The 26651-nt window shown below is 41.8% G+C and overlaps 1 pseudogene; it reads right to left on the bottom strand.

The window, feature by feature from the left end:
- Positions 1 to 1210: 1210 nt before the first annotated feature.
- On the bottom strand, positions 1211 to 13366 carry LOC149167757 (chromatin remodeling protein DDM1 pseudogene; annotated as a pseudogene).
- Between the last annotated feature and the right edge of the window lie 13285 nt (positions 13367 to 26651).

Here is a 26651-nt window from a genome sequence, read left to right as displayed (position 1 = left end):
AATATTCAAATTATAAAAAATTCAACTTCAAATTATAAGTTAGGGTACTTGGTGGTTAATAGGTTAAAGGGTTATGGGTTAATAGGTTAGGGTTTAAGTTAGGTTTAGGGGGTTTAGGGCCTAGGGGATTTAGAGGTTAATGGGGCTTAGGGGGTAAGGGGTTATTGGTTAAGGGTTTAGGGTTGAATGGTTTAGGTGTTAAGGGTTAAGGGCTTAATTAGGGGGAATGAGGTTAAGGTGTTAAGGATTAGGGGGATAGGGTCTAAGGGTTAGGGGTTAGGCCAAATTAAAGGGTTAGGGTTGGTTAATGGTTTAGAGGTTAGGGGTGGGTTAACGACTAGGGATTAGAGGGAAAGTTGCCATCGACTTAAAAGCCCGCATGGTCACCAAGTGAAATCAAGGAAGAATATGACATGATGATGAAGGCGAAATAAGAATAGGTTATTTTTGTTGGTTGTGACTATCTATCTCACAAAGTGTCTCTCTTTATACATGTCAAGAAAAGTAACATTTTCCCTAAAATTTTTCAACATATTCCATAAACATCTTGATAAATTGCACAAGCTTCATCATTGATTTGTTTTTTTTGTTTCTCACTCTCACCTAAGTTGATTGCTCATAGACTACCAACTCCCAAGTACCCCAAATGATTGGATTTCAATAACCTCTTAACCCCTAATGTGTTAACCCATAATACCTCAACTCTGAACCCCCTATAAATTAAATCATGGTATCGAATTAGTTGGGAAGGGGAAAGTTTCCATTGACACCAAACTTGTGGTAACCAAGTGAAATCAAGAAAGAATATGAAATAATTATGAAGGTGAAACAAGAATAGGTTTTTTTATTGGTTATGAGTATACATCTCATAAAGTTCCTCTCTTTGTAAATGTCAAGAAAACTAATAGTTTTCTTATATTTTTCAACATATTTATGCCGAAGTTGTTTTCTTTATGGACTTTCATGTCCAAACACTATTCGCTGTAGAGAATCGGCGAGCTTTAATTTCATCGTTCAATCCAATGGTATTTGACCACGTGGTTCGTCCCTAAAACACAAGCACACTGTCATTTCTCTTCCATTTCGAAATGTTCACTGAAATATCACCGTCATTACTCTTCCATTACAAAATGTTCGTTGGGATATCGCTAGGGAAATTGTTGTTTGATATCTTGAGGAGCCAAAGTACTGCGATACGACAACACTGCATCTAGAGATGAGCCATGCTAAGCCCATCGGGTGTTTCACAGGCATGGAACGTCCCGTTCATTAGCATTAAGAACATTAATAAGTAATCGTTTAGCATATCGGAATCGTCCATCGGCCTGACAAGATTTGATTCACTAATTTTACACTCAATGAGTTCCTCTTCTTCATCTTTTTCTTGTTGGATCAAAGAAGGTAGATCTAATTCCTCTAGCATGTTCGTATTCCATTCCTGATGAAATTGTCCTTTCTCAATCACCAAGTGCTCCAACTTTAACTTGTCAAACAATACTTTAAGCATGCGACCCTCTACAGAGTGGGCTGATATAAGCCTGTAAACATTTACAAGTCGTGTTTGTCCAATCCTGTGGCATTGATCTGTTGATGGTGTTGGAGCCGCCAACATGTCAAAGGGATCTCCCCAGTAAAAAGTCCGAATTAGACCTCATACCATTTGGTGTAGGAGTCCCAGCAGTGGGTCGTAAGGTAATGCCTTGACCGCGATGTCGGGCATAGGCAAGTAGAATAACTTTATCAGCAACAAGGTTGTGACTAATGCAATGAGTCAATGAAGGTGTAGGAGAGGTTCCAACACTTCGAAGGAAGAAGGAGGTGAAGGTGACTTCTAGGTTGAAGGGGACCAGCCCCAACTCGGCCAGGAACACCCAACAAAAAGGATATGCACAACTTCTGGCGGAGCAGTCCACTCGGATGCGAAAATCACATCATACAAGGTAAGATAACATGTACAACATCCACGGATTAGTATGAGATGAGTGTGATGGTTGTTATGGAAAGGTTCAAGTGAAAGGTCTATCTGATGTACGACAGAGCAATCGACATGGATGGTGACAACATTAACAACATATGCAACACATTAACAACAAGATTCATATAATTGCATGTGAATCAGTTCATACACAAGTACGTAAGTTAAACAACATATATCATTAAAGCAACCAGAGCAGTCCAACTACAATAACAACATATGCATGAAAATGTGCTAGTTCTTATTAATAAAGAAGTGTAAGTCACAACCATACAATACATCCATGTAAACTTGTTAGCCCCAACAGTGGAATTTTACAACCACATCTGCTTGCTCCTGTAAAGAGATGTACTAGCTTCGTGCAGTGGAGAAGCCAAGGTGCATTACAATACTGTCCAAGCCTTCTTCAAGATAGTCTTAGTAGAAGCTTGGATGACCAAAAGCCTATATAATGAGTTATGAGGGACTATTTATAGCAAAGGGTGGGGTGACCCTTGACATTCCCCTTTGTGACAGTTCAACTACCCTCATGACTCTTCACCTACTCTATGACTGTTACATCCAACTGTTAACACTTGACTTACACTTGACATGACTCAACATTACAATGCACATGTACTCATGTGAGACAACATGGCTTGAGAAAGCCTTGCAAGACATCATTGACACTCGGTCTGTTGTGGTGAGACCAACTCTTTGACATGCTTGTGATGGTGAAGCTGGTGAGTTGATTCCAAGCTCGGTCATCTGTGATGGTGTGCATGCACCTCATGGTGACATCTTGCTAAAGCAAACTCTTGCTTTCATTGCAACCGGTGCATTGGTTCGAACCCTTCATCCAACTCGTCTGCTAACATGCACATGGCATTCTTGGGTGTGGCTGAACAGAAAACACACTGATGTATAGTGTCTGTGTTGATCTTCAAGTGTGCGCTAGTGGTTACGCACATCAACTTTCTGAAGTACCCATTCGGCTCCAGTTGGACTTGCTTCTTGTCTTCGCCTTGGTGAGTGTGTTGAATGGGTTGGATTGCATGTGTGCATACATTGACATGCATGCTATTGAATCCCTTGCATGTGATCAACCACACTTCTCACCATGTATGCTCTGCGTTAGCTACTAGGATGGATCTTTAAATTTTTTGGGCGCAGTTTCATCCGTGAGCCCACGTTGTGCCCACTACTGTTCCTGATCCTACTGCAGCTCATTCATCTACCTGCGCAGCTTCTTGTTCTTCCTGAGTTGCTGCTTCAGCACATGCAACTCCTTCTTTGCTACATCTTCTGCCTTCGCGTGATCTTCATGTCGCATTGTCACTCCATAGTCGGAGTCTCCAAAGTTTCTTTCATCATTAATGGACCTGCTTGAGCTTGCAACCTTGTTCCACCTCCGTGTTGTCAATAACCCTCCTCTTCCATTCGTTGCATTTGGTATGTTGTCTTCAATTGTTGTTCATGATGTTGCTCATTGTGATGTTTTCGCTTGATGTCCTTGTCTACAAACAACTTGATGTATTCGTGAGTAAGCAAGCTCATCGAAACTTGATCGACTGCATCCCCAAACATGCTCTGAACGGTGTCCTCATCTCTGCTCTCCTAGAAACCATTGTACCTGTACTAATGAGAGGTAGATGAACACATGCAATACCTGGAGACATGGAAACACTCATAGAAAGCAATATGTCAATTGGAAACCAAAATGAACATGAGAACTGATTTGCAACATACCTGGGTGAATGATCATGAAGGTTGTGCAATTTCGGCTGGGAGGTCAGGAGATCGATTACCAAGACTGCTCAAGGCACAGTCTGGGCTGTTGGGAGACTGGATGACTACTGGAACTACGGAATACATAGTCTAGTCTGGTTGCTGACTACTGGGATTGCGCAATGCGCAATTCCAGCTAGGAAGGACTATTGGCCTATGGACAGATCTGTGCAATTTCTTGGGCCAAGTAGCCACTATCCTCTAGAAATGCACAAAACAGTCTTGGAGGCTAGTGTCGGGCATGAATGCGCAAATATGGAGAGGAAGGTGAGCCTTCCTTTCCCAGATTGAGCAATGCAGCCTTGGTGAAGGCAGAGCCTAAGCTAAGGTTGGCCCGACTTACTGATGGGCAACTGAAAGCAAGTAAGTCAGTGAATGCATGGCGACACTAAGTGATAGCAGAAGTGATTGATAGTGCATGCAAAACATGAATGAAATATTCAACAAACAGATCAACATGCATGTGGGTGAGGCAGTTTGCCGGTTGGGCGAATGTCTATGCAAAACAGTTTCATGCATGCGACAGTAGTGAGATAGCAATGAAAACTGAAATAGAGCTAGGAAAAGCTAGTATATATGTAAATGACAGCAAGTGTTCAAAGAAATGAAGCAAACAATACTCCTACAAGTGAAAACAAAAAAAGCAACAGAAATGTAGCACAAGGCATGGGAAGTGGGCTTACCCCAAAATAGTTGAGCTGAATGTGCCGACTGCTCCTAGATGTGATGTGGGATGTTAGAGCTGCAAGGTTGATGTGAGGAATGAGCTCTGTAGCATCCAGTTGATGAGTTTTGATAACATCAAGGTTGTGACGTGCATGCCACGAATCTAGGGGAAGAAACACTTGGTGGGAGGTTTTGGAATTGCTCCTTGCATGTAACCTCCAACTGCTAAAAATAGATCCCTGAAACAAGGGATGCCTTTGCATGCTGCCTTGGGAGAAGCAACCCATGCATGCAAGTCTGTTTTGCTCAGTCCTCGAGGGAACTGGTCAACTCAACTGCACGTGCAAGAGACTACTGGAGAAAAATGCCATTTCTGGCTTGGAGTTGGGCTAGATGCCCAAGAGATTTGTGCAATTTCTGGGTATAGCAGTTGAATGCTGCCCAAATTTGCGCAAATCCTGGGCTGAACAGCCTGCTGCTGGGAAACTTTGCGCAAATCTTGCTGGGAGGGTTGGCTGGTAGGATTGCGCAATCCTGGAGCCCTACAGGCTGTCAAAGAGGATTGCAAAATTCCTAGAGGGAAGGCTGGTTTCTCTCCAGAAATGAGAAATTTTCAAGGGGAATAAGCTCATCTTGCAACTGGACCAAGTCCGGGTGAGCAGCTTGTGAGGGGAATGGATCAACTGTGATCGACAGGCTACTTTTGTGTGAGGAAAACACTTGAAGCTTGAGTACTTGACAAAGAAAGACAAAGTGTTATGTAAGTTTGGTAGAGAGGCTCTAAAACAGGCTAAGGAAAAATTTTGGAGGGTGGTTGTAGTCGTTACAACACTTGGCGACACACTAGTAGAACTCCAGCTCTCTGAATGGACCTTGTTCATGAAAAGCAAGTCTAACACCTCCGGAAGTATTGTTCAGCTCTCATCTCATCTTGGTTTCACACTAGTTTGATTGTAAGATGTAGCATCTTCCAAACTCTTGGTCGATTGACACACATTCCAAGCCAAGGAAATGTAGTTGTTTCGATTGGGGTTGAGGGGTATATAGATGCACAAGCAGTATAGTTGTCAGAGTCTTAGTTTCATCTCTGGTGTTGCTCCACTGCCAGCAGGCCTGGACATTACCCGAGTGGAGTCACATAGGAACACAAGCATGGCTCAGCTGCCAGCGAGCCTAGTCAGTATGCCGGCAGAGTTACTTGCATCACCTCCTTGTGTAGGAAGCCTTTCTCTTCTTTCGCCTTATTTATTTTTCATTTTGAATTTTTTGACTTTTCATTTTTTCATTTTTCACTATGCATAGCACTTATTTATTTCAGAGGCGAAATAGGGATCCCAACTTATTGAGAGCAGAAGAGGTTGTTCTAGCAGAGAAGTAGTTTCTTGTATCTCTAAGGTGCCTGTTAAGGCTTTCTCCCTTACCTTACTCTACTTGATTGAGCTGACAAGGGTTAACCCAAAAACAATCGACTAGAGAAGGTGACACTAGTTAGCGCGCAAGCATTGTGTTTACACCAAGGTTCACTTCAAACAATGCATATTTTCCTTCGACGTATCATGGACCAAAAGTAACAAGCTCATCATACAGAGGCAAGATGACAGATAACCAAGTAGTGATAGTTGTTCAAGCCCTCTTGTAATTTACCTAGCTTTCTTCAAGAGTCATACATGGTTTCATGCAAAACTAACCTATGAACGAAACAAGTGAACAAACTAACAGTCAACAAAGCAAAGAAAGAGCAGAAGAAAAAAAGAAAGTGAAGCAAGTAAATAAACAAGAAAACAAAGCACGTAAGCAAACAAGCATGCAAGCAAACAACTGAAAGCAAACGCTACTCCTACTCCTACTCCTACACTAACGGTACATGGGCCTGATCATGTGAAGTGATACTTCCAATGCAGCCACCAACGCATTAGTAGACCCATCTTGGTGAAGGCTTGGTCCGCGAGCAACCCAGTTGTGCGAACCAGCAAGAAAGAAAGATATAACAATGAAGACGACCACACTTCGTGATTCAAAGTGTCCACGTGACATAAGTGAGTGCATGTGCATGACAAGAAGTCCGTGGACTTATCATGGTGCTATGTGACACTACATGCAACTTTAAAGCATAAGCACACTCTTGACTGTGACATGCAAGAAAACGAAAGAAACAAAGATAAGTTGCATCGCGCACAAGTGCTTGCAATGTAAGACTCCTCCAATGCATGAGCAATGGGATCGTGTAGTTCGAGTGGAGGAAGTAAAATCTGAGTGTTGCATTGATCTTGGGTGCATATAGATGAGTGATGAGGAGCCTTGAGTGTTTGAACAATTTCCTGATCGGAAGCGAAACTAACCTTAAGACAATGAGGGCCTGACATAACCATTAGCTCGAGCTGAAGTGCGTCGACGGTCTATGGGGTTTCGACTTCGTTGATAGATAGATATTCGTAGACCAATATCTTAGACGGATTAAAAAATGAGTGAATAAACATCATGATCGACTTATGAGGTGAAGAGATGACGGAAACCAAGATCAGAAAATTCAGGATGTTGGCCGACATCCTCATGGTTGGATGAATCACATAGAGTGGTAGATGAAAAGAAAACAAACTCATCCTCTATGTTTTCGGAAAAGACAGATGAAGGATCAAGTGGTTTTTCAATGAGGTATTTATCATCTCCATTGTCAAATGATGGACTAACATCCGGTGAGTCTTGCGAGTGATCAACAATGGGTGCATCCATGCATGAATATACACACGAAAAATCATGGATGGTAGGTTCACCAAAGAGGTTAGGAAAGAATGGGGGGGACTCGGAAAGAAGGGAGTCATCCTTCACCGAGTGTTGGTGTTCAAGCTCCCACTCATACTGTTCGTGAATGACAACACATGTTGGTTGTGCAACACCAACTCTGTCAGTGGGTTGTTCCTCGTTCATAACAAGTGAAGAGTCTAGAATGGACGAACAGAAGACAACATCATCCAAAGGAACACCTGAGTGCAAAGACAGAGGTCGAAGAAAATAATGCATATGAGAACTCAAAGGACTCACAACCAAATCTGCGCGAAAATCGGTTGGAGTGATGTTGGGAGAGTGTGAAGGATGAACATGTGCATGAGCATGACCCTCAACATCACTCTGTAGTGGTGGAGCTGCTGAATGAGAGGGAGGCAGACTGTCAATTGAGACAGTTCCTGCTCCCACATGAGATTGCGTAGTTTCATTAATGAAGAATGTTGAGAAAGGCTTGATATCAAGCTTCCTCTTGGGATGGGTAGATTTCTTAAGGCAATACTCGAACCGGTCCCAAAGATAAGCAAATTTCATCTGGCTCTTTGGAGCTTTAAACCGCAAGTCACGGAAGCGCTGCCAAAAATCAACAATAGATTCATGCGGAGCCATCCATTGCTGTAAAATTTTTCGGTCAAGATAGTCTATATCAAAATGATAGGATGCATCTTCAATGAGATCACAGAAGTGCTCAAATGAGTGCACGGTGTTAGCCGGTAGGTTGAGCACCCAATGAAATGGAGGTTCACGAAGTGTGTATGAAAGCAGCAAACTGACCTGTTTGTTAGAAAACTCATCTTCCTCATAAATCATGAAAAGAAAGTTATATAAGGGCTCAAGCCAGGCCACTTTGCCTTCACCATCATACGTGTGAGTGGACAAGAGATCGAAAAGCTTCCCCGAGATGGAGACATATTCACGATTCAAAAAACACCTCGGGGGAAGAAGAGTGCAAGACTCCATGAAAGATATGCGAAGGTTCAAAACTGGATGAGAGGACACAACTTGTCATTAGGCCCTCCTTCTAGCACCAGAAATGTTGATGGTGTCAAAGGGATCTCCCCAGTAAAATGTCCCAATTAGACCTCAAACTGTTTGGTGTAGGAGTCCTAACAGTGGGTCGTAAGGCAATGCCTTGACCACGACGTCGCACAGAGGAAAGTAGAATAACTCTGTTAGCAGCAAGGGTGTGATTGATGCAGTGAGTCGAGGAAGGTGTATGAGAGTTTCCAACACTGCGAAGGGAGAAGGAGGTGAAGGTGAGTTCCAGGTTGAAAGGGATCAATCCCAACTTGGTTAGGAACACACAACATAAAGGACATGCACAACTTCCAGTGGAGCAGCCCACTCGGATGAGACAGTCACATCATACAAGGTAAGATAACACGTACAAAATTCACAGATCAGTCTGAGACGAGTGCAATGGTTGTTATGGCAAGGTTCAAGTGAAAGGTCTGTCTGATGTCCAGTAGAGCAGTCGACACAGATGGTGACAACATTAACAACATATGCAACACATTAACAACAAGATTCATATAATTGCATCTGAATCAGTTCATACATAAGCACGTAAGTTAAACAACATATATCATTAAAGCAACCGAAGCAGTCCAACTACAATAACAACATATGCATGAAAATGTGTTGGCTCATATTATATAAAGAAGTGTAAGTCACAACCATACAATACATCCATGTAAACCTGATAGCCCCAACAGTAGAACATTACAACCACATCTACCTGCTACTCCAAAGAGATGTACTAGCTCTGTGTAGTGGAGAAGCCAAGGCGCATTACAATATTGTCCAAGCCTTCTTCAAGATAGTCTTAGTAGAAGCTTGGCTGACCAAAAGCCTATACAATGAGTTATGAGGGACTATTTATAGCAAAGGGTGGGGTGACCCTTGACATTCCCCTTTGTGACAGTTCAACTACCCTCATGACTCTTCGCCTACTCTATGACTGTTACATCCAACTGTTGACACTTGACTTACACTTGACATGACTCAACATTACAATGCACATGTACTCATGTGAGACAACATGGCTTGAGCAAGCCTTGCAAGACATCACTGACACTTGGTCCGCTGTGGTGAGACCAAATCTTTGACATGCTTATGATGGTGAAGCTGGTACGCTGATGCCAATCTTGGTCGTCCGTGATGGTGTGCATGCACCTCATGGTGACATCTTGCTGAAGAGAACTCTTGATTTCGTTGCAACTGCTGCATTGGTTCGGCCCCTTCATCCAAATTGTCTGCTAACATGCGCATGGTCTTCTTGGTTGCGGCTAAACCGGCAGCACACTGATGCATAGTGTTCGTGTTGATCATCAAGTGTGTGCTGGTGGTCATGCACATCAACTTGCCGAAGTACCCGTTCGACTCCAGTTGGACTTGCTTCTTGTCTTCACCTTGGTGAGTGTGTTGAATGGGTTGGATTGCATGCGTACGCACAATGACATGCATGCTGCTGAATCCCTTGCATGATATCAACCACACTTCTCACCATGTATGCTCCGCATTAGCTGTTGGGATGGATCTTTAACTTGTTCGAGCGCAGTTTCATCCGTGAACGCACATTACGCCCACTGCTGTTCCTGATCTTGCTACAACTCATTCGTTTGTTTGCATAGCTTCATGTTCTTCCTGAGTTGCTGCTTCAGCACATTCAACTCCTTCTTTGTTACATCTTTTGCCTTCGCATGATATTCATGTCGCACCATCACTCCATAGCTGGAGTCTCCAAAGTTTCTTTCATCATCAATGGACCTGCTTGAGCTTGCAACCTTGTTCCGCCTCTGTGTTGTCAACAACCCTCCTCTTGCATTCGTTGCATTTGGTCTGCTATCTTCAACTACTGTTCATGATGCTGCTTGCTATGATGTTGTTGCTTGATGTCCTTCTCTATGAACAACTTGATGTCTTTGTGAGTAGGCAAGCTCATAGACACTTGATCGACTGCATCCCCAAGCATGCCCTGAATGGTGTCTTCATCTCTTCTCTCCTCGAAACCATTGTACCTGTAATGCTGAGAGGTAGATGAAGACCTGTGATACCTGAAGACATGGAAACACTCATAACAAGAAATCTATTAGTCAGAAACCAAAATGAACATGAGAACTGACTTGCAACATACCCGGGTGAATGATCATGAAGATTGCGCAATTTCGGCTAGGAAGCCGGGAGACTGACTACCAAGACTTCTCAAGGTACAATCTGGGTTGTTGAGAGACTGGCTGACTGTTGGAACTACGCAATGCATAATCCAGTCTAGCTGCTGATTGTTGGGATTGCGAAATGCACAATTCCAGCTGGGAAGGACTGCTGGCCTAGGGACAGATCTGCACAATTTCTTGGGCCAAGCAGCCACTGTCCTCCAAAAATGCACAAAACAGTCCTGGAGGCTAGTGTCAGGCAGGAATGCACAAATCTAGAGAGGAAGGTGAGCCTTCCTTTCCCAAATTGTACAATGCAGCCTTGGTGAAGGCAGAGCCTCGACCAAGGTTGGCCCGACTCGCTGATGGGCGACTGAAAGCAAGTAAGTCAGTGAATGCATGGCGACATTAAGTGATAGTAGAAGTGATTGACAATGCATGCAAAACATGAATGAAAGATTCACCAAATAGATCAACATGCATGTGGGTGAGGAAGTTCGCCGGTTGGGAAAAAGTCCGTGCAAAACAGTGTCATGCATGTGACAGCAATGAGATTGCAACGAAAACTGAAACAGATCTAGGACAGTCTAGTATATATGTAAATAACAACAAGCATTCAAAGAAATCAAGCAAAAAATACTCCTACAAGTGAAAACACAAAAAGCGACAGAAATGTAGCACAAGGCATGGGAAGCTGGCTTACGCCAAAAAAACTGAGCTGAATGTGCCCACTGCTCCTAGATGTGATGTGGGATGTTAGAGCTACAAGGTTGATGTGAGGAATGAACTCTGCAGCGTCCGGTTCATAATTTTTGATAACATCGAGGTTGTGACGTGCATGCCACGAATCTAGGGGAAGCAACACTTGGTGGGAGGTTTCAGAATTGCTCCTTGCATGTAACCTCCAACTGCTAAACATAGATCCCTGAAACAAGGGATGCCTTTGCATGCTTCCTTAGGAGAAGAAGCCCATGCATGCAAGTCTGTTTTGTTTAGTCCCGGAGGGAACCGGTCAACTCAGTTGCAGATGCAAGAGACTGTTGGAGAAAAATGCGCATTTTTGGCTGAGAGCTGGGCTAGATGTCAAGGAGATTTGCACAATTTTTGGGCAGAGTAGCTGACTGCTACCCAGATTTGTGCAAATCCTAGGCCGAACAACCTATTCCTGGGAAAATTTGCACAAATCCTGCAGGGAGGGTTGGCTGGAAGGATTGCACAATCCTGGAGCCCAGCAAGCTGTCAGAGAGGATTGTGAAATTCCTAGAGGGAAGGTTGGTTGCCCTCTAGAAATGCACAATTTGCAAGGGGAGGCTCCTTATCCTTCAGCTAGACCAAGTTCGGGTGAGCAGCCTGTGAGGGGAAAACACTTGAAGCTTGAGTACTTAACAAATCAAGACAATGTGTTGTGTAAGGTTGGTAGGGAGGCTCCAAAACAGACTAAAGAAAAATTTTGGAGAGTGGTTGTAGCCGCTACAACACGATCCATAGCTTTCATACCCATTTGAGGATTCCAATCACTATCATAGATAATAAAAGTGTCTGAAGTAGTAAGATTGATTCCATTAATGCGACAAACCTCATATGCTCTCTTACTTAAATAGATAGTATTCCAGCAAGTCAAGAACTTTATTTCGTTGAGAAAATATCAGCATCTTGTGTTTCTAAGCTTTCAAATGTGTTAATAGTCTGTCTAGAAAACCAAATTTACAACATTGCTTAACCAACTGCTCCCCCGGTGGATATTCAAATGACTGATCAAACTGTGACTCCAAAAGACCAGGGTGGTTGCAATTCTTTTGTAGTTGAATCATCAAATTTTTCAGCTTTCCCTTTAGGCCTGTGCCATTTTCTGATTTATTATCCAAATACACCTCAAGTGTTTTGTTGACCAAATGATCTTGGATCTGCTTCTGACTTTCTGCCATATCTACATACAAAACTAACTCTTTATTCTTGGGAAAGGACTGGTCAACCTCTTCTTTCAGCCTTCTGAGAAGAAATGGTCTAAGGATCAAATGAAGCTTTGAAATTACTTGAACTCTTCTTTTCTCTTCAATTTCTTCCTACCTCATCACATTGCTTTGTTTCCTTGCTAGATCAAACCAAGATTCAAGCTCTTCACGTGATGGGAATATTTGAGGCAAAATGAAATTCAACAAGGACCAAAGTTCGGCCAAATTATTTTGTATGGGCGTTCCACTCAAAAGCAACTTATTGTCAGCAGGTAAGGTTTTCAATTCCCTCAACAATTTGCAGTTGGAGTTTTTTAATCAGTGTCCTTCGTTAACAACTATATATTTCCAATCACAACGAGCCAAAGCATTTCTATCATTCAAAACAACCTCATATGAAGTGAAAATAACAGGGAATGTTGGACCCACTGTGCGAGGCATCTGGATTTTCCTCAGCTGTTGTTGCTCAATTTTGGAGTCGTGATAGAATATAGCATTCATGCTTGGAACAAACCTATTGATTTCATTCACCCAATTCGAGAGAGTTGAAAGAGGAGAAACTATTAAAAAGGGCCCATGCATGACCATCCCCTTGAGATGAGAAAGGAGACCAATAGTCTGCACCATCTTTCCTATACCCATTTGATCTGCCAAAATTCCATTGAGCCCATTTTTCCACAGAGAAAGCAACCACTTTACATCCTTAATTTGACAGGACTTTAACCTTCCCCTGATCAATAGAGGAATAATTTCCATCTGTTCTTTCCAGTTCCTCTCCTCCTCTATTAAATTATCAGACACTTGAACTGGGGTTCCTCCTATGCAATTCTTAGCCATAGCATCGATAACATTTTTTGACTTTTTTTGTTTGATAAGAATCTGCATTATGCATTATTAGTCACCATCTTACGCTTTCGACCCCTACCAATTTTCTTCACCGCACTTGATTTTGCATTGCCATTCTCACTTGGAATAAAAGTGATGTCGTCCATCTTCTCAAGCAACAACTTTGAATGAAGTTGAGTCTAGATAAGAAGCTCATCCAATTTGTTAAATAACACATGATCCATCTATGAAATCCCATTTCTCAGTTGCTTTTCCATTTCCTTCTTTTCTCGCTCAACTCGTTCTTATTCTAGGCGTTTCTCCTCCATGGCCATATCCTCTGAAACTTCCAATGCTTCACCATGAATTGATAAATCATTATCCTTTAAAACATATATGGGTGAATGTGCATCTCCTTGCAACATTCCCAAATGCATTCATGTGTTTAACATTGTCAAGTTGTTGTAAATATATAGATATTAGATTCTGTAAAGAATTGGAGGAGTTACCACATATTGAAACATTGGCATCTTTGTGCACATCAGGTCTTCTCTCCCCTTCCTGTAGCACATGAGAGAATTTCAAAACAACAAAATACTCTCTCCTTTCTTGTATTTTTTTGTTGTAACCTCATTGTTACTTTCTTGGTCACAATGGTTCTATTATTCAGAGTGGTCTACTGGGATTAATTCCGTGGACAGTGCAACCATAATCTCTTGCGTGTTTCTTTTTCCATCTTGCCCTCTTGACCGCTGTGAAGAGCCAACGAATTCATTGGCATCCAATGATGAGATTGAGTGATTGTGGAGATGCCACATAGAGGGAAATAAGGCACGCATTCAATTGGGTGTCACATGGCGAAGAATAGGGCACGTATTTGGTAGGGTGCGAGTTGGCCTCCATGCAGTACACATATCCAGCGACTATGGGGCCATCAGTTGGCCGCCATAAAGTGGATAGATCCAGACATTGCGGGGCTGCCACTTGGTGGCCATCCGAGAGACAAATTGGGTGGCTATGGGGCTGTCGCTGCTTGTAACTCATCATTGGATAGATCATGTGGTTGGGGGATTACCACTTGGTACACTGGGTTTCACAGATCTAATGAAAATATCTGGTGTCTATGGGGCTGCCACTTGGCACTGATCCGATGGTTGTTTTGCTACCACTTGTCACATATCCGATGGCTATTTTTCTGCCACTTGGTGCTCATCCAGTGGATAAATTGGGTTGATGTGGGCCTGTCATGTGGTGCATATCAAGTGGCTGTGGGGATGCCACTTGGCACACGTCATATTGACAAATCGGGTGGCTTTGGCAATGCCACTTGGCGTAGATCTAATGGGAAGATCGTGTGTCTATGGAGATTCAACTTGGCGTAGATACAATGGACAGATCGGGTGGCTGTGGAGTTGCTACTTGGTGCACATCTAGTGGTTCTATCAGGTGGTTGTCGTGCTAAATCCTTCTCCATTTTTAAAATCATTCATCAATACCAATCTGATAATGGTCCAATCGCTCGATGGAGTGTTAAGCTCTTCACCAGGATTCTGCTCCTACGTTCAATCACATGCATATTGCATGAGTTTGAAAGAGATGAAGCTGGGTACCAAGTTAAAGTCAAATTTGCACCCCTCGGACTTGGCACCTGAAATAAACCCGCGCAAGGCATGCTAAAATGACAAGTTCCCTGAATATGGATGTGCTTCAGGAGTGCATTGAGAAAATTGAGAACATCTCCTAAGTTAGATGTTTGAATTTGTTTTAATGGTTGACTTAGTCCCCTTGCTCTTTCAAATTTTTTTGGTTTTATATTTTGGTGTATTTTTGCGCATACAAAATAAATGAAAACGACCAAGTCAAAATAAATGGAGAGATGAGAATATCCATGGCCACTACGTTGTACCCCTCTTCATATCCTTCCCAGGCCCAATTAGATGTATGTAGATTAGAGCCCCCTAAGCATAGGGTTCGCAAAAACCACTTAATTGGAATTGTTTCAACCAATTTTAGGGCACCGAATGATATACCATGAATAAACACCCAAAATCCAACCAATTTTCACCGGTGACAAAACCCTACAATATCCCCAAAACAACCAATCGAGTGGGCCAAACTTAAGATGCTCCGACACTTACATGTAAGGGATCAATCCTTACACCTATGTTTTTTTTCTGCATAATATATTTGTTTTCTACATAATATATTTAAGTTTACTCTTTACTTCTTCCTCATCCTCCACGCAGAGAAAGATAGAGTCAACGAAGTTGAGACGAAATGGAAGACAACCACAAACACGGATAGTTGAAAACAAAATGCTTGGATTTTTGAGCTTTTGGCATTCCTTTGCACCTCTCGGTGTAATTATTGTCATAAACATATTGATATATTGCATAAGCTTCATCATTGATTTGGTTTCTTTGTTTCTCACTCTCAACTAAGCTTTCTTTGTCGTTGTCTTTGCTTTCCAATATTATATTTTTAAATGTTTGTATCATTTAAAGATTTGTTATATAAACTAATATTACTTGACTGTTTGTAATTATAAAGAAACAACTCCCTAGGGCACTGACCATGGATTAGGATGATGTGGTCGTTATATAAGCGCCTGATCTAGGGGATCAAGAAAATGCTCAAAAGTGCTCAAAACCAGCGCTAGATCTTAGTTATCATCGACCTGAATTCAATGCCACTTGAATCACCTCAAACCAACATTGTATGCTCAATATATCTCATTCGGAAGTTTTGACCAAATAATGAAAAAGTCAAGCAGTAGGGTTCACTGGGCTACTAACTGGGCAAACTGTACAACTGACATCAATCTGACATCAACATGTTAATTGGGTGTATGACAAATAGGAGGACCAATCTAGACTTGCCATGCGTCAGCTTCGTATAGGACAGGTTGGCGCAGTTTTATTGGTTGAGGGCACATGGTACGATCCAATTCGAGGGTGTCATGTGGCACTCTGGGAGAGGAAAGAAATTTGTTATGGAGAATGACCGACCCCGTCGAAGTTGAACCCGTGACCTTCCTAAAAACAACCAACTTCATTACTAACAAACCACATATACATTTTTAAGTATATTATGCATCATTTATATTTAAATATCATTGGTTTGTATGGTGGCGGGAAGGGCAGGGCACTTGGCCCCAGCCCTTAGTTACACTGTAGCCCACCTCCTCCGACATTTATCCACTTTCACCGGATTTCCTGGGGTAAACATGAGTTGAGGGTCACTATGATAAGACTCAACCTCCTATATGACCTTAACAAAATGGAGTTGACAACTTAAGACTTTACTAACTTCCCTCAGGTGCTGCAGAACCTCAAGGAGAAACCCAACCCCTCCAGGTGTCCATCCCCTAAGATAACTCTCTTTTTCACCACCCTAGAGACTCAATTGCTCCCTTGCCAAGGCATGCAAGAGATTGTAAGCTTCCAGTCACTCCCATAGGCCTTCTTTCCAGTGACTGTGGACTTTTCCAATCAGTTCTATGCCATCAACCCTGAATTCTGGGCCACTTTTTTAGGGCTAGGACTCAGGCCTTTGTCCAAAACTCAGTGAAACTTCTAGAAATGATAAATGACATAGAAACAAAACTTATAAACCAAACCTTGAACCGGGACTTGACCTCACCCCTCCCAACTGGGATTGACATTTCGTCAAACACATGGTAAATGCGCAACCTACAAGTAATGAATGCAAATATGAACATTATGATATGAAAACTTATCTAAGGCTAAACAAGAAGTACGAATGCATTCTCACAATAGATGTGATAAGAGCCATACTTAGAACTTCCAATTAACCATGATTATAACCAACATATAACCAAATAAATAACAATGGTATAACAACCATTAAAGACACATAATAACAAGTACATTTACTCATCAAAAGCAAAAGGAACTTAGCCATATGCAAAAGCAAACCAAGTCAGGGACTTCCATGTACCACCCAACCATAGATTGGGATGGACCAAATATTTCTTTCAACCAATCACTCCTATGTCATATTCCAAACATGAATGTGGGATTTCATGGAATAAACCAATTGATAAACAACCAAGGGAATCCAGAGGTTAAACCACCTCCACCCTCACCATCCCATTCTCTCACCTAAACCAATCTAGATATCACAAAACCAAACTAAGGTTGGATGCCTCATAATTCCTTTACCATCCCCTGAGGAATTTCTTGTCTCCATCCACCTGTTGAGGGTTTCCCAGAGAAAACCATCTCCACCCCCAACCCTTGGGATTTTCCTGAGACCACATCACCCAGATCCAAAACCTTCCAAAAATACAAATCTAAACTGAGAAAGAATCCCAGCACGCCATGGTTATCCAGAAATGGAAAGCCAAGGCTAAAACCACTGTCAAAACCTAACAAAATACATGCCATTGACAACAAAGAAACCAAAATACACACATGCATATGTCATGCATGCCAAAACCAGCTAGGAAATCATACATTCAATCTGTTACCTACAAGTATTCTTGTTGAAGCTGCCTGATCCAACCTTTCCTTGCTTGATCCTTTCTTCCTTGTCCTTCATTGTCCTTCCTTTGCTTTCTTTATTCTCCTTCTCCCCTTGGTTCTCTTCTCCTCTCTGAGACTATTTCAAAAAAAAAAATTGACAAAAAGCTACCAACTAATGCTCTGATGTCTTTTTTGTTCTTGATGCCTCTAATTTCTTCATTTTTCCACTATTTTCCTTCATTTCCCCCCTCACATGCAACCTGTTACCTTTCACCTATATTTTCTCCTAATTTCCTTTAATTTCATAAAAAATATGCCAATTAATGCCTCTTTTCCTTTTCAAAGCCTTTTCCATTGCCTTTGCCAATTTCCCCTTAGCCATAAACACAACAAGTGATGCCCACTAGGATATTTCCCCCCAAATTTAGATTGGAATAAGTGTCCCATGACCTTGGTCTTATTTTTCCTTTATTAGCTTTTATTACATGAAATTTTGACCCAGGGCTATTACAGACCTCTCCCCATTAGGGAAACATCATCCTTGGTGTTCTATGACACCTACAACCAACAAAACCATTGAAAAGCATAACATACTTGTTGGAACAATGTAAACTTTGAAACGGGAACTATAAACTCAAAATGGGAACTCTGGCCAAAAAACCCCAAAAAAACATCAAAAACAGTGCTAAAAATGAAAAGTGTGTATACTGGAACGATGTTTTTTTTTTAGGTGTCAATTTTGAACGTGTTTTAAAAATGGCAGTGACTACGAAATTTACTACGAAATTTTCGTGCAAAATATAGCTTCAAAACGAAAGTGTTGATACTGGAATAATGATTTTTTTTTTTAGGGTCAATTTTCAAACTTTTTAAAAAATGCTAATAAAACCAATTTTTTATGTCTCAAACAAAGTTAAATTTTAAGGAAAAAACACATTAATGTTTCTGGTAGAATATCATTTTTCTTTCCTAAGTATAAATTTAACATGTTTTCAACCACAACATGCTAGATACAAAAGAAATTGAAATTTTTTCAACTATAAAACTAAAAAAACATGACATTATGAACAAATTATATCACTGAATGAATTCAAAAGTCTTTATTTGTATACTGAATAAGACAGACATTATATCTCTAATTTGATATTGCATTGTAGATATTTAAACAATAAAATTTATCATACTTAAGACATAATCCAACAACATAAAAATGCTTCATAACTTCTCATTTAACAAAATATGGAAAACATTAATTTTATTTGAAGATACGATGCATACATCAGTTATATAAACTGTCTTAAACAATTATTCAAACTCAATCACCCAATAACCATGGGTAGGTCGTCGTCGTGCCCCCTTCCCCCAAACCATTACCGATCTTTCCCATTCAGCCATGCCCTCTTCCCCCTTCTTCCCTACCCATGCACCAGCCCTTGCTACCCCCAACTCACCCACCCATGCACCATTTCCCCAACTCTTCCTTCCCTACCCCACAACTCTCCTCCCCATAAGCCCACCCCCTAACTCCCATTCCCCTCCAATCTCAACTCCTCCCCCCTTCCTTAACGCCGGCCCCATGGGCCTCGCGCCCTACCCCCCTCCACCCTACCCTTACCCCTACCCCCTACCTTCCCCCACCCCCCACCCTTACCTTACCCCCCGCCACCCCCCTACCCTTACCCTACCCCCCCCCCGAACCCCTACCCCCCGCCACCCCCCAACCACTACCCTCCCCCCCCCCCCCCAACCCCCTACCCTACCCCCCTCCCCCCCACCCCCCCTGCACCCCCCTTACCCATGTTTGACATCATATTCTAGTGTTAAAATGTTGTTTCTACATTGATACATAGCTTAATCTCAAGTCTTTTACAAGTAGTTAAAGTGCCAAAAGGCACATGCAAGGGAGGTTGTGGGCTATTAGCTATAGAGCAATGAATACTACCATAGAGGGACACAACAATCACAAAAGGAGTCATTTGTGAGGAGATAATTGAGACTTAAATAAATATGGATAAGTAGGTGGCAATCTAAAAAAACTTAACATATCTTCCTTATTGTGTAGAAATCAATTTTAGTAATGTGATTGCGTGCATAAAATGAGTAAATATTTCCTTCAAACTTAAATCATTTAAACATCAAGCTTTGCATAGATGGTTTGTTTATTGAGTTATCAACATGAATAGTGCATGGTTTATTACCTTTTGCAAAGATTGGCCTTTGAAGAAATTTTGTATGAAATGTTTTGACAACATTTATCCTTCTATTAAAAATGTAAATATTAGAAGATATACTTCCATTATTTTGGAGTTCCACCTAGGTTTCCATTGTGTCTTTTCTAAGCCATTTTTCCTTCAGCGTAAGCATGTGTACAAATTTATTTATTTATTAGAAAAAGTCAGAACAACAATTAGAAGCCCCGCTTCACTCTAACAGTGATAATTGTAATAATTAGAAAATATGATGGTATTCAACCTTGATTGAGGAATCCCCATGTATGGTCCATGTATTAGATATAGAATATGGATATGCAAGCATTGAGAAACATTTCTTGGAATTTGAATTGCTCAACTTTTCATTCCTTTTGAGCATGACCTTTTTTTTAAAATTTTTTCAAATGCACTCAGGAATGCTAAAGTAACAGTGTTTTCTCAAATTTCAAATATAAAATGTTATCCTTTGCTAGACATTCATATGCATACATCAAATTCACATACTAACAAATAAATGCATTTTTTCCAACACATAAATGTAAAGACCTTATTTTTAAACATGTGTTTTATTTAATATTATCCTCACATTGATGAGTAGGGAGCCATGTAACATTAATTCCGATGTGATTATTCAACAAGAGTAAACACATCATTTGCTTTATAAATCGTTATTAAAAGAAAAATGGCATAATGTCACTACTTTTGGGATTGTGTTAATCGATGAGACACAACTCTATAGTATTGTTTCAAGGTTTCAGATAGAGTATATAAATAATTGCTTCTCCAATCCACTAATAAGTATGCCTTTCTTATTTATGTAATGCTATGATTTTCATATATGAATGTTCAGTATGTTGCCATTATTATTTGGGTTAAATCAATTACATATAGCCAAACATTATTTCCATTGATACCAGTAATCATTTTAAAATGCTAAAATCTCAAGTTTTTGTAGTTATTATCTTTTAATATTATCCTTTCCCATTCTATTTTTATGTTTCTTTTTCTTTTACCCCTATATGTATGAATGCGTTTAGATTTAGGTTTATATATATATATATATATATATATATATATATATATATATAAACCTTCAAATTTATTAACCTTTAAATGTATATCATATACCATAACAACTTTACCTTTAGGACTTCGTAGTTGTGTTCTACATTGTAACAACTTTACCTTTAGGATTTCGTCGCTGTGTTCTACATTTACAATAATTCTATGCCCCAGTCTCATGGATTTTCAGCATTACATTCATTTGGAATAATTTTAATCCCTATTATCACGATTTTTTGGAACTTCATACCTATTTTGCATCTCTCTCACACACAGGTTATGGGTTGTTTGCAATCAGTTCACATTCATCCATATGTTAGTTTGACACAACAATAGACTTTGTGTTCTTTATAAAATTTATAATACAACACCATTCACGATGCTTACCACTTAGACCAGCATCACGTGATTTCTGACTTATGGCATCAAGGAATCATAGCCAGCTATTGGTTTGAATGGTGTCCACTGAATCTCGTTTAATGAACGATGTAAATTGTTTGAGCGGGAGTTAGGGTATCTACCCAACCCAGCGTTGTCGTCATGATTTCATTGTGTTGATGGGTTTGTAGTGAGAAAGAGCTCCGAAACTCTGTTCAAACCTTACTGCAATTGGATATCTTTTGCTCACTTCTTGAAATTTTATATAAAACTGTATGACTTCTGGCGGGTCGATTCTGGGAATCGACCCGCCGCCGGTCGGGCGGGGCGGGGCGGTCGATTCCGGGAATCGACCGGTCGGGTGGCGCGGAGAAATCTTAACGACTGGTCGAAGCCATCGTGACAAAGAATGAATTTAGGGTTGACTCAATTAGAAGTTATGTGTGTTTTGAAGTAATGAAAGGGGTTACTTTATTAATATTGAAATAAAGTATTATTCCCGTCAGCGTGCTGTGAATGCGTAGTGCCAACCATGGTAGCGTAGACATATTTTGAGATCCATCTAAAAATTCAGGTAATATAAAGAATATAGGATAAGTATTGTATTCCGTGTTTAGGATTGAAATACCTATCTTCACAGCGATTATATTAATTGCAACTGTATTTCACTTGTGAAATATATAATTAATACTGAGCTGCGTGGGTATATATAGCGGAAGGTGGACCGAGCTGCCTTTTCTATTCTTTTGATAACGCTTAACAATTAGACATCATGGATCATTATCTGCCATTGAGTTGTTTCTCTATATAGTTTTGGTGATATTCACTATCCCTATGCCAGATTAAGTGAAGTTCATCTTCATTACTCAGCAAGGCTTTAAACACGCAGAAACAAACCAAGTTTTACACGTTATTCACATTAAAGTTTAACGCGAAATCGATCTAAAGTTTTGGTATCCGGAACCCAGGATGATAGGTCTACAGATTGTGACGCATCATCGGCGACGGCATCAGAATCATTATCCGATCAGTTGTTTATTTGTCTTACTCGATCTCTCTCAACATAGGTCTACAGATTGCGGTGCCTTTTTCTTTGTTCACACTTCAGACACGTGCTGAAATTTGAATACCCTCCATCGTCGACTGCCGCAAGATTCAACAACGTTGCCCAATGTTCATTTTCGGTAAAGCTTCAACCAAACAAAAACTAAGGTACCTTTACACGTTCTCCACATTAATATTTTCATCGTGCCATGCATACAAATCATGCAACCTGTGCACCTAACACATGATTTTGAATTTTGGTATACAAGGATGATTTTTAATTAAATTCTTTAGAGAGGAAACGATGATAAATATGAAGAATTGCTACCATTGCCAACGGAGCAGCGCCACCCGACCAGTCGATTCCCGGAATCGACCGCCCCGCCCCGCCCGACCGGCGGCGGGTCGATTCCCGGAATCGACCCGCCAGAAGTCATACAGTTTTATATAAAATTTCAAGAAGTGAGCAAAAGATATCCAGTTGCAGTAAGGTTTGAACAGAGTTGCAGAGCTCTTTCTCACTACAAACCCATCAACACAATGAAATCATGACGACAGCGCTGGGTTGGGTAGATACCCTAACTCCCGCTCAAACAATTTACATCGTTCATTAAACGAGATTCAGTGGACACCATTCAAACCAATAGCTGGCTATGATTCCTTGATGCCATAAGTCAGAAATCACGTGATGCTGGTCTAAGTGGTAAGCATCGTGAATGGTGTTGTATTATAAATTTTGTGTTCTTTATAAAATTTATAATACAACACCATTCACGATGCTTACCACTTAGACCAGCATCACGTGATTTTTGACTTATGGCATCGAGGAATCATAGCCAGCTATTGGTTTGAATGGTGTCCACTGAATCTCGTTTAATGAATGATGTAAATTGTTTGAGCGGGAGTTAGGGTATCTACCCAACCCAGCGCTGTCGTCATGATTTCATTGTGTTGATGGGTTTGTAGTGAGAAAGAGCTCTGCAACTCTGTTCAAACCTTACTGCAACTGGATATCTTTTGCTCACTTCTTGAAATTTTATATAAAACTGTATGACTTCTGGCGGGTCGATTCTGGGAATCGACCCGCCGCCGGTCGGGCGGGGCGGGGCGGTCGATTCTGGGAATCGACCTGTAACGCCCTACGGCTCTGCCCGGGCGCGCGCCCCATCTCCTCGCAAAATTGATTAAGTACCGACGTCACCATCGCATATGAGCGCGCGGAATAAATACAAGTTATGGGCGTGCGAGTGTATTTATATGCGGTGGGAGGCTGAGCGATGAATATAACCAAGCCGACATGTAAAACATGGGCGAGGGGTGTTCATCGCTATACTTGTAGCGTCGGCCAGGATGGATAAACGCACAGTTTGGAGCGTATAAACATGGGCGAGCTGCGGTTCATTTGGACATCGATCGAACATCGATCATCTCTCATCGCACAAGGGGTAAAGCACTTGGAGATAGCGCAGATTACCGCAGTCGGTGGATGAGCCCGCGAGCCGGGCGAAGGACGAGACGAGGTCGAGGTTTGAGTTTCGATGGTGCGCACGGCGTCCACGTTTGTATCGCGCCTAGACTGGGTTGTGGCCGGGTAGGGTCGTGCACGGTGTGCCCGCCCGCCCAACACCGAGTTGGTGTGGTGATTGTCTTGGGTGTGTTGGCGGTGGGTTCGTGCATGGGCACGCCCGCCCGCCCGACGACACGGTTGTATTATATTGTAACTTGGTTTCGGTGGAGTTTTGGCAAGACCGTCGTGCGGTCGTGCACGGGCGGGCGCCCTCCCGACTTGTAAACATTACAAATATAATAAAAGAAGATTATTATTATATTGTCGTGTTGATTATTATTATTGTTGTGTTGATTTATTATTGTGTATTATTAATGGATTCCGCACGTTAATAATATGAATTCATAATGGTTATGAATTGTTAAGGCGTAGTTCGCAAAGTTTATTAACGATGGAACATCTTAATAACTTAGGCGGTGCCGCACCCGCTCAATTAAACGAAAAAAGAATTGGGGGCGTGACAGTTGGTATCAGAGCAGATTCAGGGTTGAAGAAGCTTGACGAAAAGCTGATACCAACCTTGACAGTTGGTATCAGAGCAGCTGATCCGGATATTGAAGATGCTACACAACTTCACCGAAGTGAAGTTGGTATCGGAGCAAAGGTTGCTCGTGACGAAGATGAAATGGTGAAGCCTGATAGAGCAGGGTTGCTCATGACAGGTGAAGCTGATAAGGTTATGGAGAAATCATGGATGAACAGTCTGGGTTTCGTGGACTTGATGGTTCATGGCAAGACCATTCAAGCTCTGGTGGACATGGGTGCCACACATAACTTTATGACGACACGGTTAGCAAAAGAGGTTGGGTTGACGATCACCCCATCAAATATGGAGGTCAAGGCAGTGAACTCTAGAGCTAAGGTGGCAGGTTTGGTACACGATGTACCTGTGCAGATAAAAGACTGGAAGGGTCAGTTGGACTTCACGGTGATGGAGATGAATGACTTTGATATGATACTCGGACAAGATTTCTTGAAGGGCAACAAGGCTATTGTTGTCCCCTTCTGTGATGAGGTGGTGCTGGTTGGACAGTCACAAACTTGGACTTTGCCCACTCATAGGCAAAGAAGGGAAGTCAAGGTGCAACATGTTTCGGCACTGAGTTTGGAGAAGGCTATGAAGGATTCAAATATGGAGACATATGCGGTGATGTTCAAGGATGTTGAAGGTGATGGAGTGGGGACGCCTGTTCCAGCTGAGATATCTGATGTGCTTACCAAGTATGCGGATTTGATGCCTGATGAGCTTCCGAAGAAACTTCCACCAAGGCGTGCAGTGGACCACAACATTGAGCTTGAGCCAGGAAAGCAACCCCCGGCTAAAGCACCTTATCGATTGTCAGGGCCTGAGTTGGAGGAATTGAAACGCCAGTTAAAGGAGTTAACTGAGGCAGGTTTCATTAGACCTTCAAGGTCCCCTTATGGAGCTTTGGTATTGTTCCAGCGGAAGAAGGATTCGAATGAGCTACGGATGTGCTGTGATTACCGTGCATTGAACAAGCAGACGGTAAGGAACAGGTATCCTTTGCCATTGGCTGCTGATTGCTTTGACAAGCTTGCGAAAGCCCGAGTGTTTTCCAAGCTGGACTTGAGGCATGGATATTATCAGGTGTGGATAGCTGAAGGAGACGAGAAGAAGACCGCGATAGTAACAAGGTATGGTAGCTTTGAATTCCTTGTTATGCCATTCGGTTTGTGCAATGCTCCTGCTACGTTTTGCACTTTGATGAACGATGTTCTACGACCATACTTGGATTCGTTCGTAGTAGTATACTTGGACGATATAGTGGTGTTCAGTGACAACATGGAGGATCATAAGAAACACTTGGCGATGGTATTCGAGGCACTGAGGACAAATAATTTGTTCTTGAAGAAGTCTAAGTGTGTGTTCTCTTAGACCGAGATTCCGTTCCTTGGGCATATTGTTGGTCAAGGGTACATATGGATGGAGCCGAGCAGAGTGAAGGCGATTGAGGACTGGGTTGAACCGAAGAATGTCCATGAGATGAGGGTGTTTTTGGGCATGACCAACTACCAACGGAAGTTTGTAGAGGGGTACTCCAAGGTGACATCGGCACTGACAGACTTATTGAAGAAAGACAAGAGGTGGAGTTGGACGAGAAAATGTCAAGAGGCATTTGATGACTTGAAGAAGAGGATGGTTACAACACCGATACTGAAGTTGCCTGACTTCGAGAGACCGTTTGAGGTACACACTGATGCTTCAGATTTTGCCATAGGAGGGGTTCTTATGCAGGATGGGCATCCGGTGGCGTATGAGAGTCGGAAGTTGCAGGATAGAGAACGGAGGTATCCAGTTCATGAGAAGGAGATGACTGCCATCATCCATTGTCTTCATGTGTGGAGGCATTACCTGATTGGGAAGCCGTTTGTTGTCAAGACTGACAACGTTGCAGCAAGTTATTTTGCATCACAACCGAAGCTTTCTGCGAAGCAAGCTCGTTGGCAGGACTTCTTGGCAGAGTTCGACATGACTATCGAGTATAGACCGGGTAGACACAATGCGGTAGCAGATGCCCTTAGCAGGAAGGGACAACTTGCAGCATTGGAGGAGGAAGAAGACCGGGCAGCAAGGAGTAGGAGTCGAGTTCAGATGTCAGAAGAGATGCAGAATAAGATCAAGGGAAGTGTTGAAACCGATACTTTGGCGCAGAATATAGTGAAGCAGATAAAGGAAGGGAAGACACGAAAGTTCTTTCTACGAGATGGGTTCTTGTTCTTTGGAAACCGACTCTATGTTCCAAAGTCATCCGGACTCAGG

The sequence above is a fragment of the Pinus tabuliformis genome, chromosome 5_1, assembly GCF_031772625.1.
Source record: "Pinus tabuliformis cultivar Carrire ecotype Pingquan chromosome 5_1, CPIR1, whole genome shotgun sequence".
Classification (NCBI taxonomy): Eukaryota; Viridiplantae; Streptophyta; class Pinopsida; order Pinales; family Pinaceae; genus Pinus; species Pinus tabuliformis.
Note: the sequence above shows the minus strand (reverse complement) of the source record. Positions and strands in the feature narration are given on the sequence as shown.